The sequence below is a fragment of the Microtus oregoni genome, unplaced genomic scaffold (genome assembly GCF_018167655.1).
Source record: "Microtus oregoni isolate MIOR12 unplaced genomic scaffold, Mior012 000102F_ref0000329, whole genome shotgun sequence".
NCBI lineage: Eukaryota > Metazoa > Chordata > Mammalia > Rodentia > Cricetidae > Microtus > Microtus oregoni.
Window position 1 is genome coordinate 899,342 of NW_024544716.1, and position 9,531 is coordinate 908,872.

Below are 9,531 nucleotides of genomic sequence, written 5' to 3' on the forward strand. Positions count from 1 at the left end.
ATCAGTACTCTGCCTGCATTTCATGATATGAAACATAGGGTCCATGTGTGCATAATCAAGATCCTACCTTGAAAGAAATTCTACAAGGCGGAGTATCTTTCTGAGATGGGTTGATTTGGATTACTGGGTTTGTCTCAAATTGTATCAATCTTTGAAATTATCCATTTAACATGTTTGTTTTTCGTGTGTGTGTGTGTGTGTGTGTGTGTGTGTGTGTGTGTCGTCCACATGAACTACTGCGTAACAAATGTATGGAGTGCCCAGAGAGGCCAAACCTGGGCATCAGTTCTCTGGAGTCTGTAATTAAGAGAGACTGAAAACCATCATGAGGTGCTCTGAATTCTACCTGGGGATTCTGCGAGAAAATCAAGTGTTCTTCTCTAAGGAGCCATCTCATCGAACCCGAGTTGAGTACACATAATGGACTGACATTTGATCGCCTGATATTTTCCTCCATCCTGACCTGTCCCTGAATCTTAACCTCCTTGCACTATTCTGTGCTCTAACTGTTTCAGAGGTTGTAACACATTGTCCTCTGAGGCATATGGCATTAACCTTGTATGGGGTGACACATAAGAAATAGAATTAATTTATATATAAGTTTAGTTTCTTGAGACAATGTTTCTCTTCATATCACTGAATATTTGGGAACTGACCTCGCTAATCAGGCTAGCCTTGAAATCACAAAGATCTGCCTGACACTGCCTTTGTAATGCCTTTGCCTGTGTCCCTGCCTCAAGAGTGCTGGGACTAAAGGAATGCACCAAAATCCCAGGTGAAAGCACCTTCCTTTCTGTATATGTGGGTCACCGATTTCCCCACCATGATTATGTGAGGATGTATGTTAGCAACAGTACATTTTTGATAGCTACCAAAAGTCACAGAGGCTGAACTGCTTGCGCTTACAACTGTAATTCAACACAAGTTCATTGTTCTGAAAAATTGCTACTCAAACAGAGATCATAGGAACGCCTTCCCCATCACTATAAGGGCCTAAGTGGAGAGGGCACAGAAGGAGGGGAGCATCTCACTTACCAGTCACTAACTTCTTCCTTGACTCTTTTTCAGTGTTGGAGAAGGGGGTGTCCCTGGGACTGACACCTCAGGACAGACAGTCCATCAGTTGCAGTCCACAATGTTGCTAGTATTCCACCCTGGATTCACAGATGAGGATGCCACCTGTTGATAGGGACAGGTCATTGACTGCCCCTATCCAAAGGTCTCCCAAATTCCTGGCCTTGCCAACAGCTCTCATCCTAGGCGGAAAAAAAAGAAAACAATGTGAATTAGACGACAGCCAATCTATCAATGCTTAAGGATCCCTTAAAGGCACACAGGAAACCTAGTCCCATCACTTCTCCCTTTAGCACACCCCAACTTGCAGCACACGCTGTGCTTTACTGACACTAACACCCTGAGGCAGAAGCTTGCTGTTGACCATGTCTCCTTGCTAAGCAGCACCTTTGGCCATCATGAGCCTGGCACATGCACACTGTGATGGTCTCCAGCATAGACTTTGCTGACATGACTACACCGGGGCCAGATATTCACCTTCCACAATTTTTCAAATAACTCAATGTATTAAACATATTCAGAGATGCACAGCATCCTTATCCAAAGACTCCATAGTCATCAGGAGGGAATAAGCTGGGGCTCATGAGCAAGACAAAACCAAGAGGACCAGAGAAAACAGCTTCAAGAAAACAGAGGAGCTGAAGCAGTTTAGGAAGAGTCAAGTCAGAAGAGAAGCACACCATCCCAGGAACAAAAGGAAGAGGAATCCACCTGTGCTCAGCCACCACAGCTTTAAGAAGCCTCGAACCCACCCCAGCATGCACACGCGGGAGTCCGGTAAGGGCTTTCACCTCTTTTGGGGGAAGTGAGAGAAGAAAACTGGCCTCCCCTGAACTCTGTCAACTCTTCCTGCTACTCTGTACTCTATTATTACAAGAGTTTATTGAATTTTGATCTCTGGGGAAGTGGCATTGGATATTCGCAGGGTGACCTTTATTCACTTTCTTTTAGTTCCTTGAGAGAGACTTCTCTCCAAAGCACTATATGTCCTGGTAATAACATCATAGACCAGGTTAGCCTTGAACTCAGTGATCTGCTAGACTCTGCCTCTGCCGCTTCCTCTGTCTTTTGAGTCCCTGCCTCAAGAGTGCTGCGACTAAAGATGTGCTTCAACAATGCAGGTAGAATCAAGATTCTTTCTGTACATGTGGATCACCAGGTTTCCCAGCATGATTTGATGAAGAGTCCATGTGTAGGCAAGGCGATTCTTGCTACTGACCTAAAATCACAAGAGACTTAACTGAATGTATTGACTTAGCTGTATGTATTTACAACTGCAACTCAACTCAGATTCTTTTTTCTGACAGTACCTTTGTTTCACTTGTTGGCTGGACTTCTGACAATGCCTATCTACTTCCAGATAGTACAACATCTGGATTTGACTCAAGGAATGTATTCAACCTGTCCCTAGATATTTATGGTGTTTGTATTTTCTCAATAGGTAATCCCCAGCTACTGTGTAGACACAATACTGTCCATTCTAACAAAGCCTATTTGCTGTCCAGAGTCACTGGTCTAGATAAATATAACACAGCCAGCCGGAAAGGATCCCACAACCTGTATCCAAGCATCCTGACAGGGGCACGATTGACTACAAGAGAATGAAGGAAAGCAATAGTTTAGGGAGGTCTCTTGTTTGATCACTCTCTCTGTGTTTTTTAACTACAGAATTTGGGACTCCGTGATTCTACTGGGCTTCACTGTACTCCTCAGAAAAACAGAAAGGCATTTGAATGGATATACATTCATGTTAAGATGATTATTTTAATCTTTATGTTTTCAAATTAAGTGTCTGGTAGAATAACACTTGTTGAACAAAGCTCAGGAATTATTTTACATATTAAAGCAATTAACAAAAAGATGTACTGAATTCTTCTCATGGACTTTAAGTCTCATTGTACTATTTATTCAATGAACAGATTTTATTCTGTATATTGTATACTGACAACAGCACTCAGTTCCCACCACCTGGCCATTCCTTAGCTCTCACCAAATATCTTAGGCAATGTTCTTCTGCTTTATACTACTGCTTACAATTTCATGAATGTCTATATGTAGAGATGTGTCACCAAGGATCCACATAGTGAGACAGGATAAGAAGATGTTTCTGTGGGACTGGATACATTTGGTACAATATAATTATCTCGAGTTCCAAGGATTCTCCTGCAATCACCTTGACTGCATTCATTGTTTTTACTGTAACCAGTTCCACTGTGTGCAGACGTCACGTATTTCTTATCATTTGCTCTGCTACTGGACACCAAGTTCAGGCCCTAACACAGGTATCCGAATCCTGAACAAACTGCAATGTACAGCAATGTGCAGAGCAATAACCCATCCAACGCCTTGGAACAGCATGGACAGGAGGAGTGGTAGACCTGGTTTGGTGTTTAAAGACACTGTATACTGAAATACACAGAGGGTACAATACTTCACATTACACCCACCAACTGATCTCCTGCTCCTACGGAAGCAATACTTGCAAGTCCCCAACTTTCAGATAACTCTCCACTTCTTATATTCTGTACCATCTAGAAAGATCAAGTCCAACTGATCTTAGCTAAAATATCTCGATGGGATAGTCATTTTATTCTAGGGTAAAACACCAGGCTACACTACTCTACCTGACTGCATTAGCTCTTACACTGCATTCCTGCTTGCATGACAGCCCCTGATATTTGGATGGACTGCATTGTACATGATCCATTTTGGCATAAGAGGCAATCATCTCACCACAACAGCAGCCACAGCCACTGAGTATCAGCAGCCAAAACTTTTACAGTTTTTCCATCAGCACCAAAAGCACACAGAAAAGGAAGTCGAGAAAGGAGACAGACTGGAGCAGTTCCATCAACACTTGCAGCTACACTAATCTCACGCAGAAGCACAAAGGTTTAGAAGGGAAATACAAAGGCCCATCCATTCCCTTCAATAAAGCAGTAGGAGTTCCCTTCCCACTGTGACCTGTGATCCTCTGAGTCACAGGAGATTCTGTTGTGCATCACGGTACAACATAAAAATTCCCTTCTATGAAAGCCAGCCTGCTAGCAGGAAGGGAGATTACAGTTCAGTCCAAGTCTGACTTCTAGATATCCTACATCTGAAACAGAGGGACGGGACAATCATCTACTTCTTACTCATACCAAATAAAAGGATCCAAAGAGCTTCATCTTTTGGGAGGTCTTGAAGAGTTTCTTGACCGACATCTCCTGAGTCTTAAGATCATTTCTGGGACATAGAATATAGCAGGCATATGGCTTCAGTGAGTGCCACATTTCCACTCATTCAGGGTCCCATTTCTCAACTTCTCTAACTTACTTTTGCTCTCCTTGGAGATGCAATCCATAATTTTCAGGCACTGTGACGATACCACGGTACCACCGACGATAAGAAATGTTTCGTACACATGTGAGCAGGCTCTGTGCAGACCTGCCAATGCCAATTCTATCAGGGGATAGCCTTTGTGCAAAGTCACACACTAAGCAGATTCTCTAAATAGGGAGGGCAGTCTATTCCACTGCAGCTTGCAAAGATCCCCTCTCATGGAATTTTGTAATCTAGATAATACAACAAGTCCCTTCAGCTCCTAGTTTTCAGGATTCTCATGGGGCCAGGGCACATCATAACAGCTCTTACGCATCTGGTAGTATCAAACCAATCTCTTTACACTGACTCAAAGACAAGAACATGGCCATCATATACCCATCCACATGAATGCAGTGTTGAATTTACTTGAGTGTATTATTGAACACAGCATGGTCTGTGTTTTAGTTTGCTCTCACCTATATACTTGGCACAACTAAGAGTTTTGTCATTTTGAGTTAAAGACTTCAGGAGTTCATTGACAGGGTATGTGGATTTTAGTTAATTTCTTTCATAAAATGCAGTCAGCGTGAGTAATGTCACCTAACAATGTACATTCCTACAGAATGGGAGAACAAACACCTTCTCACCCAAGTCAACAGTAATGATCTTGTGGGATTACCCACGTTACTTGAAAGTGAAGGAATGTTGGGTTACAAGCACTGGGCATCATTTTTATATGTAGATGTGTAAAATAAAGCAAAAACTCACATGGATATGGTATATGGGACAGGAAATCAAAGTCCCTAGGGCTCTTTCATTAATGGAAGCCAGCAACACAGCTATGTAAAGTGCTCCCCTAGTAATGGGGCAAGGCACAAGAAAGACATCAGAGATCACCCACAATGCACTATTCCATTGACACCTCTGGACCATGTTATTAATGGGAACCCCAAAATTGAATAATAATGAACAAATTGGTCAGAAAAATGCTTACTTTGCGATGCTACTTGGAGCACAACTGAGATACAACAGAGGGGCAATAGTGACGACTTCAAGTACCAATGCACACACTCCTATTTAGCTTATATAGCATAAAACAAACCAGGATCCGAAGGAAAGAGGATAGTTCAATTCAGTGGTTGCCTCCCGGAAGTAGCCTCTCAGACTGATTGTGAAACATGATCTTTTTTTTTGAATATTTATTTATTATGTATACAATATTCTGTCTGTGTGTATGCCTGCAGGCCAGAAGAGGGCACCAGACCCCATTACCCATGGTTTTGAGCCATCACGTGGTTGCTGGGAATTGAACTCAGGACCTTTGGAAGTCAGCAGGCAATGCTCTTAACCTCTGAGCCATCTCTCCAGCCCCTGGAACATGATCTTTATCATTAAATGACAGAGAAGGACCTAGTCTATGCTCGGCAATACTATACAAACACAGTGGAACTTGGAATATATAAGAATGTTGGCTGAGCAAATCTAAAGAGTGCCAGGAAGGAGAAATCCCCTGTGGTCTCTGATTTACCTCTTACCTCAATGTACTGCCTTGGTCTCCTGTTCTGGATTGCTTAAACAATGGTCTGTAAAGCATAACATGAAAGACACTTGATCCTGCACCAAGTTAGCTGAGATTTCTCTGTTTAGGTCTGTATCTCATTTTTTAATTGGGTTATTTGAAATGTTGATGTCTAATTTCTTGAGTTCTTTACATATTTTGGAGATCAGTCCTTTGTCTGATGTGGGGTTGGTGAAGATCTTTTCCCATTCAGTAGGCTGCCTTTTTCTCTTATTGACTGTGTCCTTTGCTTTACAGAAGTTTCTCAGTTTCAGGAAGTTCCATGTATTAATTGTTGCTCTCAGGGTCTGTGCTACTGGGGTAATATTTAGGAAGTGGTCTCACGTGTCCATGCATTGAAGACTACTTCCCACTTTCTCTTCTATTAGGTTCTGTGTGGTCAGATTTATATTAAGATCCATTTAGACTTGAGTTTTGTGCATGGGGATAGATATGAATGTTCAACATCCTTAGCAGTCAGGGAAATGAAGATCAAAATAACTCTGAGATACCATCTTACACCTGTCAGAATGACTAAGATCAAAAACTCCAACGATGCTTATGCTGGAGAGGATGTGGAATAAGGAGAATACTCATCCATTGCTGGTGGGAAAGAAAACTTGTACAACCACTTTGGAAATCAGTATGGTGGTTTCTCAGAAAATTGGCCATCAACCTACCTCAGAATCCAGCAATGCCACTCCTAGGCATATTCCCAAAAGATGTTCAATCATACTCTAAAGACGTTTGTTTGACTATATTCATAGCAGCATTATTTGTAACAGCCAGAACATGGAAACAACCTCAACCAATGAATGATATCTTGAAATTTGCGTGCAAAAGGGTGGAACTAGAAAACACCATCCTGAGTGAGGTAACCCAGACCCAAACAGATGAATATGGTATGTACTCACTATGTATGTATGTAAAAAAGTGGATACTAGCTATAAACAAAGGATATTGAGGCTATATTTCATAATCCTAGTGAAGTTAAGGAACAAGGTGAACCCTAAGAAAAACGTATATAGATCCACCTGGGAAGGGGAAAGAGCCAAGATCACCTGACAAAATTGGGAATATCGGTGTAGAGGGGAGAATGGAGGATGGAAGGGGAAGAGGAAAGTAGAAGGGGAGGGGTGAGGAGAACTTGAGGGAATAGGATAGTCTAGATGGAGGAAGGTCAGAGATGAGAGCAAGGAAAGAGATATTTTGATTGAGGGAGCCATTATGGGACTAGTATGAAACCTTCGCTCTAGAGAAATTCCCAGGAATCCAAAAGGATGACCCCAGCTAAGACTCTAAGCAACAGAGGAGAGGGTGCCCGAACTGGCCTTGCCCTGTGAACAAACTGATGAATATTTTAAATATCACCATAGAACCTTCATCCAGCAATTGATGGAAACAGAGGCAAAGACCTGCATCAGAGCACGGAACTGAGCTTCCAAAGTCCAGTTAAAGAATGGGAGGAGTAAGAATATGAGCAAAGAGGTCAAGACCATGATGGGGACACCCACTGAAACAGTCTACCTGAGCTAATGGGAGCTCACCAAATCCAGCCATACTGGGAAGGAACAAGAAGCTAAATAAGGTGAACCCAAAGAAAAACATATAGTTATCCTCCTGGATATTGGGAGTAGACAAGATTGCCGGGCAAAAAACTGGGATCTTGGGAGTAGGGTGGGATGGGGGTAAAGGGAGATGGGGAGAGAAAAGTGAGAAGGGGAGGATGGGGGGTACTTGGGGGAATGGGATGGTTGGTATACAGGAAGGGTGGATATGGGAGCAGGGAAGTATATATCTTAATTAAGGGAGGGATCTTAGGGTTGGCAAGAGACTTGAACTAAAGGGGCTCCCAGGTGCCCAGGGAAATGTCCCCCGATTAGTTCCTTGGGCAGCTGAGGATAGGGAACCTGAAATGGCCCTATCCTATAGCCATACTGATGAATATCTTGCATATCACCATAGAACCTTCTTCTGGCGATGGATGGAGATAGACACAGAGACCCACATTGGAGCACCGGAATGAGCTCCCAAGGTCCCAATGAGGAGCAGAAGGAGGGAGAACATGAGCAAGGAAGTCAGGACCGCGAGAAGTGCACCCACCCACTGAGACAGTGGGGCTGATCTATTGGGAGCTCACCAAGGCCAGCTGGACTGGGACTGAAAAAGCATGGGATAAAACCGGACTCTCTGAACATGGTGGACAATGAGGGCTGATGAAAAGCCAAGGACGATGGCACTGGGTTTTGATCCTACTGCATGTACTGGCTTTGTGGGAGCCTAGCCAGTTTGGATGCTCACCTTCCTAGACCTGGATGGATGGGGGAGACCTTGGACTTCCCACAGGGCAGGGAACCCTGACTGCTCTTCAGACTGGAGAGGGAGGGGGAGAGAAGTGGGGGGACTGGGAGGGAAATGGAAGGCTGGGAGGAGGCAGAAATGTTTTTTTTTCCATAAAGAAATAAATAAATAAAAAGAAAATGTAACACCCGATTTTGTGTTACACCCTCGGTACAGTTCGCGAGCCACTGTACCGAACGCGAGTCCAGCAAGAGCATGGAGATTGAAAAGAACAACACACAGAGACCAGTGTCATTCAAAGGAAGATCAGCCAAATGCCATTTATTCAGACTTGGGGAGATCTTTATGTTCCTAACTACTGCACAAGCATCTCTGCCCAGGCAGGTGGGAAATGACCATATTAACAAAGGAGTAAATGCCCTGCAGCTAATCACCAGGCAGGGCAGGGAGAGCACAGAAACACACAGGAAGCTTAGTTAGCTGATCATAAACTGTCCCCAGGAATAGGGGGACCAGGACCCTACAAGAAAAGCCAAAACAAAAAGAAAAATAATAAAAGAATAAAGAAAAGAAAAAAAAAGAATAGGACCAAACTAGTCCCTCTGAAAGTCGTTGCCAGTTGCATGGCTGGGGCAGACTGAGGGGCCACTGACAATAGCACCAGAATTTATCCCTACTGCTTGGGCTGGCATCTTGGGAACCCATTCTCTTTGGATGTATACCTTGCTCAGCTTAGATATAGTAGGGAGGGCCTTGGACTTTCCACAAACCAATGTGCATTACCCTCTCTGAGGACTGGATAAGGGTTGTGTGGGAGGATGTGAGGAGGGACTGGGAGAAGGGAAGAAGTGGTAACTTGGATTGGTAATTTTTTAAAACATAATCAATTAAAAACCATTCAGAGTAGCTGAGTCTAGGCAGCACAACAGCAACAAGAGACTGAAAAGGGGAACAGTTGTATCCATGCCCACCTTCAGCCATTATGTTGCCTGTTCCTACCAGCAGCATCCAAATAAAAGCATCTTCATGATACTCAGTGGACCACTGATCTGGAAGATCAAAGTGGCATCACCCATGAGTGTAATGATGAAGGGTCAGGCTGGTCCAAGAGTAAAAACATACAAAGAAGGGATGAAAGAATACGAGAGAGTTGTCAGTCCAGCATGGGCCAGCACAGAATAAGGAAGGACTGTAGGAGAAGCTGTTCTTCCTTTTGGAGACTACAGCTCCCAGCATCCCCCTGGACTGGAAGCCCCAAAGGCACAGGGCATTTCTCCCAGACGCCCCTGAGT